The following is a 12516-nucleotide window of genomic DNA, read 5'->3' as shown; positions in this document are numbered from 1 at the left end:
TTTTTTTTTTTTTTTTTTTTGGTTTCACTGTGTTAGCCAGGATAGTCTTGACCTTGTGATTCGCCTGCCTCAGCCTCCCAAAGTGCTGGGATTACAGGCACGAGCCACCGCTCCTGGCCAGGATTTAGAGAGAATATAGACTGTAAATGTTTCTTTCTTTTCTTTCATTTTATCTAGCCCAAAATGTCAGACTCTTAAGTGTTTCTTATCAGACTTAAGATCTGTTGATGTTACTGCTGGCAGGGTATAAAGAGGCATGTCCAACCTCTACTTCCCATTGTGGCCTGAACCAGTCTATCAGGTTAAAGTTTATGGTGTCCTGGCTGAGGAGGGAGTCCATTCACATGGTTGCAGGGGTCCTTTCAATTTCAGTAACTTTGATAGAGTACGAGTCAGGCATTGCATATATGGAAAAACCCTTTAAACAATGATTTTCCTCTGTTTTCACACTGCAACAATCATCATAGAAGAAGACTTCTATGGCCTAACGCGTGTACTTTTTTCTCCCACACATTAAGGGCTGTGGACACCAACTGGGTGTCTTCCAATTCAGTTCCAGCACTGTTGAAACAAGGAACTTAACCTTTACCCCTTCGTGGGCCTTGTGATGGGGGTGCCTTGCTTATAACTTGGCCCACTACTCTCAACCCCTCATGGCAGGGAAAGCACACAGGTGAGTGGATACAGAGGCCAGAGCAAGTGCTGTTGGGCACCGTCAGGAGCAAAACTTCATGCAGCTCTGTGGCAGTGTCTGGGGAGTACCCACGAGCCCTGAAGCCCCAAAGGGTGTGTGTTACAGTGCACTCTTTTAGCTTTGTCATCCACAGATGGCTTAAGTGTTAACGGCTCAGTGGCGGGTCAGTGTGACAGCCTTTTGCACATACACCTGAGTCCTTGTCTAGCATCCAGGAGGAATGAGGTCACACAAACAAATTGAAGGGTGGTGACTGGGGAGGATTTTATTGCCAATGAAAGTGGCTCTCAGCAGGAAGGGCAGCTGGAAGGGGGTTGGAGCAGGAAGGTGATCTTCTCCTAGAATCCAGCTGTCTCGCTGTCAAGCTGTCCCTCTGAAGTCAAGCTGCTTCTCTCCAGCATCCAGCTGCTGCTTCTCTCCTTCTCTGCCCTCTGCCAGTTGGGTCAGGGATTTTTTTTCAGTACAGGATAGCAGGTTGGGTGGGCCATTGGTGATTTTGGAAAAGACATTTTAGTGGGAAAACAGGAATGCAATTTCTTACTTTGGGCTCTGGTTCTAGGCTTGAGGGTGGGGCTTTGCCAGGGACCTGACCCTTTTCTGCCTAGAATTTCCCTGCCTCCTGCCCCTGTCACTTACCTACCCAAATATAGTGTCAGGTTTACAAGTTGAGGGCTCAGTTCCCCAAGACTGCCCTTTTCTCTCCAACACCAATGGCAAGTCCAGGCCTCCTGACCTACCAGCTTCAAATTGGGGTTCCCATGCCCCCTCTTTGGGTTCAATTAATTTGCTAGAGTGGCTCACAAAACTCAGGGAAACACGTTTACCAGTTTGTTATAAAGGATACTGCAAAAAGGATACAGATTAAAGGACTTATAGGGCTAGGTCTAGGTGAAGGAGCTTGGAGCTTCCATGCCCTCCCTGGGGCGCCACCCTCCAGTAACTTCCACATGTTCAGCTCTCCGGAAGCTCATTGAACCCAGTCCTCTTGGATTTTTATGACACTTCATGCCGTCAGCATTCCTTTCCCAGGGTGGACAATGGGAACCTCTCATGGGAGGATTTTGAGATCCACAATCAGAAAGGTGGGGAAACATTAGAATGAAAGGAAGTCAGGAGAAGGTCAGAGGCTTGGCCCTGAGGTCCAGCACACCCAACATTATAACAAAAGACTGTTAACGAGGGCTGTGGGAGCTATAAGTCAGGAACTGTGGAGGAAAACCACAGCAATTTTGTAGAATGTCCCACGATTGAGATTTGTCTGATGTTTTCCTCATGATTACACTGGGATTATGGGTTTTTTGGGGGAAGAATGGGGGTGCCATTCTCAATCACATCAACATGTGATGCATACTAACATGTATGCTATCAGCATGACTTACCCTTGATGTTGCCCTTGGTCACCTGGCTGAGATAGTATTTTTAGATTTCTCTACTCCAAAGTTAACTCTTTTCCTCCCCTTTCCTTACCTGGAAGGAAGTCACTGTACTGCCCACACTTAAGGAGTGAGGAATTATGCTCCACCTCCTTGAGGGCAGAGTATTTACGTGAATTCTTATGCATGGCAGATTTGTCTCCTTGGTCTACTTATTTAATTAGTCACTTATATCAGTATTTAAAAATATGGATTTAAGCCGGGCGCAGTGGCTCAAGCCTGTAATCCCAGCACTTTGGGAGGCCGAGGCGGGTGGATCACGAGGTCAAGAGATCGAGACCATCCTGGTCAACATGGTGAAACCCCATCTCTACTAAAAATACAAAAACATTAGCTGGGCATGGTGGCGCGTGCCTGTAATCCCAGCTACTGAGGAGGTTGAGGCAGGAGAATTGCCTGAACCCAGGAGGCGGAGGTTGCGGTGAGCCGAGATCGCGCCATTGCACTCCAGCCTGGGTAACAAGAGTGAAACTCCGTCTCAAAAAAAAAAAAAATATATATATATATATATATGGATTTATTTATTTATTTGCTCACATTGTTCCAGCTTTGACCATTGGGAAGTCTTTCTCCTGTTGACACCTGCATCCCTTTCACATACTCCCATTTTCGTGTTATTTTGTTGTTTTTAAGCATTTCCTTACTTTCTTGTGTTCCGAGATACTCCAGGCTGTTAATTTGCTGTCCTACTCCTAGAATCAGCCATTTCTTCAAGGAGCCCTGGCTGTTTTTATTGAAAAATAGAACTTAAAAGCAAGGTCTGGGCACTAGCGATAATCAGAGTGGCATTATTATACTTTTTTTTTCTTTTAAGAGATAGGGTAAAGCACTATGGCTCACGCCTGTAATCCCAGCACTTTGGGAAGCCTAGGCGAGTGGATCACCTGAGGTCAAGACCAGCCTGGCCAACATGTTGAAACCCTGTCTCTATTAAATATAAAAATTAGCTGGGCATGGTGGCACACATTTGTAATTTCAACTACTTGGGAGGCTGAGGCAGGAGAATCATTTGAACCTGGGAAGCAGAGGTTGCAGTGAGCCGAGATTGTGCCACCGGACTCCAGCTTGAGTGACAGAGTGAGACTCTGTCAGAAAAGAAAAAAAAAGGATGTAGGGTCTCACTCTGTCGCCCAGTCTGGAGTACAGTGGCATGATCACAGCTTGCTGCAGCCTTGAACTCCTGGGCTCAAGCAATCGTCCTACTCTGCCTCCTGAGTAACTGGAACTACAAGCGTGCACCACCATGCCCAGCTAAGATAATTTTTGGCTTTTTTTTGTATGTATGTATGTATGTATGAATGAATGAATGAATGAATGAATGAGACAGGGTCTGACTGTTGCCCAGGCTGGAGTATAGTGGTGCAATCATAGCTCATTGCAGCCTTGAACTCCTTGGTTCAATTGGGATTACAGGCATGGTCCTCCCTGGCCTCAGCCTCCTGAGTAGCCAAGACTATAGGCACTTACCACCATGCCCAACTAATTTTTTTTTTTTTTTTTAAGAGACAGGGTCTTGCAGTATTGCCCAGGCTGGAGTATAGTGGCAGGATCACGGCTCATTGCAGCCTCAGCCTCTAGAGCTCAAGCCATCCTCCAACCTCAGCCTCTCATGTAGCTGGGACTACAGGTGTGCACCACCATGCCTGGCTAATTTTTTTTTTTTTTTTTAAATTTTTGTAGAGACAGGGTCTTGCTATTTTGTCCAGGCTGGTCTCCAACTCTTGGCTTGAAGTGATCTCTCCTTGGCCTCCCAAAGTATTGGGATTACAGGCATGAGCCACATAATTAAAAAAAAAAATTTTATAGAGACAGTGCTCACTGTGTTGCCCAGGTTTGTCTCTTAATTCCTGGCTTCAGGTGATCCTCCTGCTTTGGCCCTCCAGAGTGCTGGGATTACAGGCTGAGGAGCAGGGGCCGGCATACCCAGCCCCTGTTTTATAGTTTTTATAAATCTCTTTAATGTGTAGTTTAATAGAAGACAGCTGGAGTCTATTAAACACTTCTGCATTTAATTTGCTGTGATATACTGTTTTGATTAAAATAAACCAAAAAACTCCACCATCACAAATACATAGCTGGAAAGGGAGGATTATTTCAGTAATTTTTTCAGATAATTTTGGATATTCCTACTCTAATATTGTACCAAAACTCCACAAGCGGTATTTTCTTAAGTGATTAGTGCAGTGTGGAATCTGAAACTATGTCAGTGAACTTTTCATTTCTGTTGCATTAAAATGTTAGCTTATGTCTTTTACCTTGAATGAATTTATTTTTATTTATTTATTTTTTTACCCGTACCTTATTTTACAGCATTATTGTTACATGGCTACATGGTCATTTGGAAAATACTGATTTCAGAGTTATGCAGATCTTCCAAATGTTTACACATTTATTATACAATGAAAAAAAATCACATTTCATTATTATCATCAATGATCTGTCAGAATTATTTGGGCATGTGGGAAGCTGTCAGGCTAACAGTGACAGATACAAGTTTTCCAAAATGCTAATTTTCACCTGAATGCTCAAACTTTTTTATTGGCAGTAAGTACTGTAAGTTAAGTGACAGTCTTATTTGATTCATTTTCAAGAAAATGGCAAATACTTACATGTAAATAACCATAGTTTATCATTCGCTCTTTCAAGTAAAAATAGTGTCCCATAAAAAAAGCAATTAGTTGAGCTCCCCACTCAAAAATTGCACAAGTGCTTTTTCTTTTTTCTTTTTATTTATTTTTTTAAGACGGGGTTTCACCATGTTGGTCAGGCTGGTCTTGAACTCCCGAACTCAGGTGATCTGCCCACCTTGGCCTCCAAAGTGCTTGGATTACAGGCTCACGCCACCATGCCTGGCCAAGTGCTTTTTCTTGAGGCAAGTTGTATTTAAGAATGCAGCATAAAAACTTCAGGTATACTTCCCATTTTATCACACATATTGAAAACAGGTACTCAAGAATCAAGACTTAATAACAAATGTAGGGAAGGGGAGGCTGGGTCTCCATTGGAGTGAACATTCAGGTAGTAGTAGCTGTGTCCAGCACAGATGTTAGGCATTCTGGCCTGATTGTTCCTGCTGCCTAGCATAGTTTATTCCCAGCTCAATCTTATGTGTCCAGCCTTCCCATCAGTTCCATGATCAAACTAACAGCCTTTCAGTAAATTACTTTTATGTTTAGGATCACTTTCTGTTGCTACAACCCATAACCCTGGGTGATGTTCTGCTTAAGAAAACCCAAAATACTTTTTAAGAAAGTAATCTGAAAAGTGATGATGGTCTTTAGTTCAAAATTATGTGCCTCATGGTTAACGTGATGACATGTAATTATAACATCAGTTATGAGCAGTCACTATCCAATACCTACCTTTCTAGCCTTACTGTTTTCCAGCCAAACTGAATACATTGCTTTCCCCACCTCAACTACTTCTCCACTTTTACCTCTGCCTAGAATATACTTTCCCCTCTCCAAACCAAGACCTAGCTCTGTTGTCAATGCCACCATGAAGCTAGAAATAACCTTTGCCTTCTCCAAACTATTGAGAGGTTCCTTCACCTCTTATGTGGCACTTAATGCTTTCTACTTTGTAATGTCATTATTCATGTATATCTTATTTCCACTAAACACCTGTGGCAGTACTGTCCCATACAAATCTGTGCTCCACAGCACTTAACCTTGAACAAGTAAGCACTTTAAAACATTAGATGATGCTGGCATGGTAGCTAACGCCTATAATCTCAGCATTTTGGGAGGCCAAGGCAGGAGGAATGCCTGAGCCCAGAGTTCGAACCCAGCCAGAGCAACATAGTGAGACCCGACTCTACAAAAAAATAAAAAAATAATCTGGGCGTGGTGACATGTGCCTGTAGTACCAGTATTTGGGAGGCTGAGGTGGGAGAGTCACTTGAGCTAGGGAAGTGGAGGCTACAGTGAGCTGTGATCACAAGGCTACAGTGAGCTATAATCACACTACTGCACTCCATCCTGGGTAGCAAAGCAAGACCCTGTCTCAAAAACAAAACAAACATAAAACATTACATGAATGAACTTGTATAGCAAATACACAAGTACCTTTATGGGCTGTTGAGGTCCACTGAGCTGCATATTTCCTCCATTACCTAGCTCCAAGCTTGCTGGGCCTCTTTTCCCCCTTAGTGGATCAGCTGTCTCTTTGCAGCTGTCAGCTTACCTCATTTAAGCAGCTACGCCTTGCTCTCATTCTGGAGTTGCTTCTTCAGTTAGGTTAGGGAACCAGAAAAACTTGAATTTTGGCCTGGCACAGTGACTCACACCTGTAATCCCAGTACTTTGGGAGGCCAAAGTGGGCGGATCACCTGAGGTCAGGAGTTCAAGAACAGCCTGACCAACATGGAGAAACCCCATCTCTACAAAAATACAAAATTAGCCAGGCATGGTGGGGCATGGCTGTAATCCCAGCTACTCAGCAGGCTGAGGCAGGAGAATCACTTGAGCTTAGGAGGCGGAGGTTGCAGTGAGCCAAGATTGTGCCATTGCACTTCGCTCTGGGTAACAAGAGTGAAACTCCATCTCAAAAAAAAAAAAAAAAAAAAAAAAAAAAAAAAAAAAAAAAAAAAAAAAAAAAAAAAAATAAAAAACAAAAAAAAAAAAAAAAAAAAACTTGAATTTTGTTTCAAACAAGACTGTGAGGGCTTGAGGGACTTTCCTATGAGGAAATCTTTCATACATAGTCTTTGATCTTTATTTTGGATATTCTGAGACTTTTTATTTCTGGTTTTTGGTTGATTTTAGAGATGTGATTCTCAGAAAAGTGATTGTTGGGTAATATACTTCATCCGTATATAGCAAAAGTTCATTCAGCAAATAATTTACTGAGTATTTTATGTCAGGCACTTTGAGAGAGAAAATACAGTTCCTGCCCTCAATAAGCTGTTTTAGTAGAAAAAGCATTTGAGTTTGTACTAGGAATATAAGTAGGGCACTAATACCTTTTCTTATTCAAACTGAGTTATAGAATTCTAGGTCAATTCATCCCTAGGGATTTTGTCCTGGAAAACAAGGTGGCAATGTGGGGAGAATTGGAGAGGGGGGTGAGATGGTAAGGGCTTTCATCATTAGCCCGACTCCCTCAGTCATGCTCATCTTTAGTCACTAGTGGATTTTCCTGTTTTATAGACCTAATCTGTTCAGTTTCTGAGCCAACCATGACAGAGCAGAACCAGAGATATTATGACATTAGTCATGCTGACAGATCTGGTTTCTTGGGGTTAACCCATACATCATTGTTCCTACCTAGTTCCAGCCTTCTCCTACTCCCACTTTGCTGGTCAAATCAGAACAATGGATGTATGTTCCAGTACTCCACTCTGCCTGACTTGGAGCCCTGTCAAAAATCTTAGTCTGGGACAGATGCAGTGGCTCACGCCTGTAACCTCAACACTTTCGGAGGTTGAGGCAGGCCCAGGAGTTTGAGACTAGCCTAGGCAACATGGAAAAACTCCATATTTACAAAAAATACAAATATTAGCCAGGCATGGTGATGTGTACCTGTAGTCCCAGCTACCGAGGAGGATGAGATGGGAGTATCACCTGAGCCTGGGAGGTCAAGCCTGCAGTGAGCTGTGATCAGGCTGAACTGGAGTACAGCCACTGTACTCCAGCCTGGGTGACAGAGTGAGACCATGCCTAAAAAAAAAAAAAAATCCTAGCCTGCACTTTAGGAGCATGTGGCAGGAGGATTTTGCTTGAACCCTGGAGTTCAAGAGCAGCCTGGGCATATTGAGGCCTCATCTCTATTTAAAAAATCCTAGCCTACTTGAGTGGGACCTTGCTTTGTTTTGGTCCTTGACAGTTGTTTTCATCTATATCATTTCTACAAGTAGAGGAAATGTTCTGTTTAGTTCTTTTTCTGCTGATGAAATGGGAGGGTTCTCTGACCTACCCCCCATTGCAGGGCATGCAACAAGGGTGTGGCTTGTCTGTTTGGCTTCTGCCATAGCTGCTAAAACCCCTTACAGGAGAAGGAGCACAGACACAGGCAGGGGCAGGAGCTGAGGCAAGCTCTTTTAGGCTCTGACCCCACAGTGGCATCTAGGGGTGGGTGCCTGCGGCTCCTGAAGCCCCAGTAGGCATGCTGCAGTATTCTTTTAGCTTTGCTTTCTGCAGATGGAGTGCCTTCTTGATACTTGAGTTCTTGTCTGGCATCCAGGAAGAATCAGGTCACACATGGACTTGAAGGATGGTGTATGTGGGGATTTTATCAGGTGATGGAATGGCTCTCAGTGGGATGGTCAGGGAGCTGGAAGGGGTATGGAGCAGGAAGATGATCTTCCCCTGGAGTTTGGCTGTCCTGTGGCCGATCTCCCCTCTGACCATCCCCTGTTGAATGGCTCTTGACATTCAGACTTTCCTCTTCTCTCCTTCTTTGCTGCGCTCCTCTTTTTCTCATTTGCCTGTGGAACCTGGTGTTTGGGGTTTATATAAGTATAGGATCGCAAGGCATGGCGGGCCAAAAGGCAACATTTGGGCACAAAAATAGGAATGCCTGATTATTTAGGGCTGCAGGTTTCCAGGTTTGAGGGTGGTACCTTAGCTGGGGTACTGCCCTCTTCTACCCAGTATTTCCCTGTCTTCTGTCCTTATCACTAGGGTTTTTGTTTTTGCTCAGCCCACACAGAAGTAGGATTTGCTAAGGTTTTATCTAGATTGGGCTACTGAATGTTAAGGATTCCTTAGAAAGTTAACTGGCTTTCTGTAGGTGGCAACTGTGTGGATCCTGCCTGGCAGACAAGCAGCAAATTACTTTGTATGGTAGTAGATGATGTTTGAGTATGGGTGCAGTTTTTGTTATGAATGAAGTATATTATTGAGAAGCATGTGGGTGTGTCAGTATATAAATTAAATAGTTTAAAATGTGCAGGCTTGTTCTCCAAAGACAGAAGGAACTTTTTTTAATTAGCCTAAGTAAAGCATTATTAGAAAAGTAAATCTAGTGAGAAAAGTCAGCTTTTGTTATTCATGTTAATATAATGGACAGTAATATGAGTGTATTTTCTTAATTATATTTAGTTTTGAAATTCCTAAATATTTGTTCCCGCAGATAACAAATACTGTACTATATGTTTGTTTTGGGTCAGACACAGTTATACATCAGTAGATTGCTTGCCCCATCTCCTCCAGCTATACTGACTCATATTGTCACATTTTGGAGCCTTTTAAGGAGACCTGAAGCCCTTTTCCTTGGTTAGAAAGCTTCAGACAGGCAGCTTTGGGTAAAACTCTTATTTACTCAGACTGAGCTCTGTTAAGGCTTTTAGACTGGCCCTCTGACTTTGCTAGAGTTACTTGAGAGTTTTGAATAAAAATGATCTTGATTCATGATTCCCTTCCATCAGAGCAGATAATAGCAAATTTTATATCCCCCAAATGAACTGAATTTTAAAAACACTCCTTCTAGATCCAAAAAAGTTCTAAAGGTTTTGAGATAACTGTATTATATAGGTTTTCCTGGGAGATGTAATTTGAACTTCATGTTTGACTGTGTGGCAGAGATCCAATATAAACCAGGTTAAGGTAAAAGTGGAATTCCTTGGCTCATGAAACAAGTCCCAGGGTGATGCTAACTTTAGTCATGCCTGGATTCCAGAGTCTTGATACCTTCTGGACACTATTTTTGGTATCTCTTTTTTCTATGTTGGGTTCATTCTCAAACAGGCAGTGGTCACTCTCAGTGCTAGATTTATATCTCCCTCATAGTTTATAATCTGGGTGAAAATAGACTCTTTCTTGATAGTAACAGCAAAAGTCCGCAGGCAGACTCTGTTGGCAGAACTTGGGTCACATACCCATGTCTGAAACAATCACTGTAATCAAGGAGAGTGGGTACCAAGTTGGCTGGGTCTCCTTGGATCCTGTGTCTCCTGGTGAACTCAGGGGTTTGTGGCAATTCCATCTGTACTACATGGACTTATGGACTATGAATGGGTGGGAAGTGATTTCCTTCAAAGACGTAGACAGACCTCCCTCCCCTAAAAGGTGGAGATAGTATTTGAATGTTGATTTGTGGGGAGACATGGTAAGAAGTTTCACACCATTACAGTTACTTAGTGCTGTATAACAAATCTGAAAACTTCACAGTAGCTCACACCTGTAGTGCCAACACTTTTAGAAGGCTGAGGCAGAAGGATCCCTCGAGCCCAGGAGTTCAGGACCAGCCTGGCCAACATAGGGAGACCGTGTCTCTACAAAAATAAGAAAAATACTGCATGTAGTGGTCCACACCTGTGGTCCCAGCTAACAAGAGGTCGAGGTGGGATGATTGCTTAAGCCCAGGAGTTCAAGGCTTTAGTGAGCTATATCTGTGCCACTGCACTCCAGCCTGGATGATAGAGCAAGACCTGTCGCTGTTTAAAGAGAGAGAGGCCAGACGTGGTGGCTCATGCCTGTAATCCCAGCACTTTAGGAGACCGAGGAGGGAGGATCACCTGGAATCGGGAGTTCAAGACCAGCCTGACCAACATGAAGAAGCCCCGTCTCTACTAAAAATACAAAATTAGCCAGGCATGGTGGCACATGTCTGTAATCTCAGCTACTTGAGAGGCTGAGGCAGGAGAATTGCTTCAACCTAGGAGGCGGAGGTTGCGGTGAGCTGAGATCGTGCCATTGTACTCCAGCCTGGGCAATGAGTGAAACTCGGCCTCAATAAATAAATAAGTAAATAAATAAATAAAATGAGAGAGACATGTGGCATCTTAGAATCCAATAAAGGAATAGAGATTGCTTGTTTACCTAATGGTTATGGGACAGGGGTAGGGGGTTGAGAATGCAACATATGTGATGTAAATATACAAGGATAGTTCTTACTAACAGCTTCTGTTTAGCCGTATGATTACATGTTAGTTTATTTTTTAGTATCACCAAGTGTGTGTGGCAGATACTGTGGAGCTGTGACCAGATCCCCTTGATCCTTTTTACCAGTTCTGTGCATCTATGCTGAAGCTACCGTGTGCTTAACAGCTTGCATCTGTGACTCTTGGGTGACCGGCATCACTTTGTGCATGGGCCCAGAGAACCAGAAGTGCCTGGCAGTTTACATTGCTCTGAGGAGGCTCTTAGTCATTGAGTGACTGCAGGGCTATGAAAGACCAGTACCTTTGCCTTGAGGTGGCTCAAACTCAAAGGCATTATTTATGCTACAGAGCTCCCCTGCTAGATCATGCTAAGGCTGGAATTTTGCCCCAAAGCACGCGTTTACTTGGCTGCTGCTTCCTCCTCCTGCTCCCTACTCCCATTTTCTCCTGGGAACAACTTCTCGATAAATCACTTGCACTTGAATCTTTCTCCTATGGTTTGCTTCTGGAGAACCCTAATTAAGACAGTATGAATCTAAGCCTCCTTTGTATTCAGTCTTTGGAATCACTTTTGAGCTTCATATTAATAGTAATACACTGCTATTTCCAACTAATTATTGGAATATTGACTCTTAGGTTTTGGGAATGGCCCAAACATATATCAAAAATGATGCTAGTGTGTCATCTGCATTTGGCTTAACTCATGGCCCCATTTTTACCATGAGTTATGCTTCTGTTATTAGATTTTAAATAGCTTATCTTAAAATTTAGTCAGTGTAATTGAAACTGCCTTTGCAAAATCATAACAGAAAATTATGACAGTGAAAGATATCAGACCTAACTGATCCCATCTTGCTTCTAACCTCTAAACTGTTGTCATTCATTTCTGTATGTAGACCAAACTAGCCTTGGGAAGGAATTTAGTTTATAGTTTAAAGCTAGTCTGTTCTTGTAAAACAAATGAAAAGGCCACAAGCCACCAAGTCAGAATGAGAGGGGCTGGAATTCCAAATATTACCAGCCATCATCACATAGGTCATAAGAATTGCAACTTCCCCAGTTACTCTTGAAGTAACTGTTGTGAAGCTCAGATCGGCCTTTTGAGATGTCTTTTCAGGCTTTTGCATTTCTGACCACGGGATGGGCTCACCTGGACCTGCCAGCCAGTTCAGTATCCTCCACCCAGGAACTGACTTGGCATAAGAGGACAGCTTCGACTCCCTAGATTTTATCCCCAAGCCAACTGATCAGCACTCCTTACTCACTGGCCCCGTACCCACCAAATTATCGTTAAAAACTCTGATCCCTGGCCAGGCGCGGTGGCTGACGCCTATATTCTCAGCACTTTGGGAGGCCGAGGTGGGCGGATCACGAGGTCAAGAGATTGAGACCATCCTGGCCAACATGGTGGAACCCCGTCTCTACTAAAAATACAAAAATTAGCTGGGCATGGTGGCACGTGCCTGTGGTCCCAGCTACTCGGGAGGCTGAAGCGGAAGAATCGCTTGAACCCAGGAGGCAGACATTGCAGTGAGCCGAGATTGCGCCACTGTACTCCAGCCTGG

At 43.5% G+C, this 12516-nt stretch overlaps 1 protein-coding gene across 1 annotated transcript in view; it reads left to right on the top strand.

Annotated features, from left to right (window-relative positions):
* ZBTB5 (zinc finger and BTB domain containing 5) overlaps positions 1 to 12516 on the top strand; it is a 39388-nt gene that overhangs the window by 12608 nt on the left and 14264 nt on the right. The window lies entirely within an intron of this gene.

The sequence above is a fragment of the Cebus imitator genome, unplaced genomic scaffold (genome assembly GCF_001604975.1).
Source record: "Cebus imitator isolate Cc_AM_T3 unplaced genomic scaffold, Cebus_imitator-1.0 Scaffold149, whole genome shotgun sequence".
In the NCBI taxonomy this organism is placed as follows: Eukaryota; Metazoa; Chordata; class Mammalia; order Primates; family Cebidae; genus Cebus; species Cebus imitator.
This window is presented reverse-complemented; position numbering and strand designations above follow the sequence as displayed.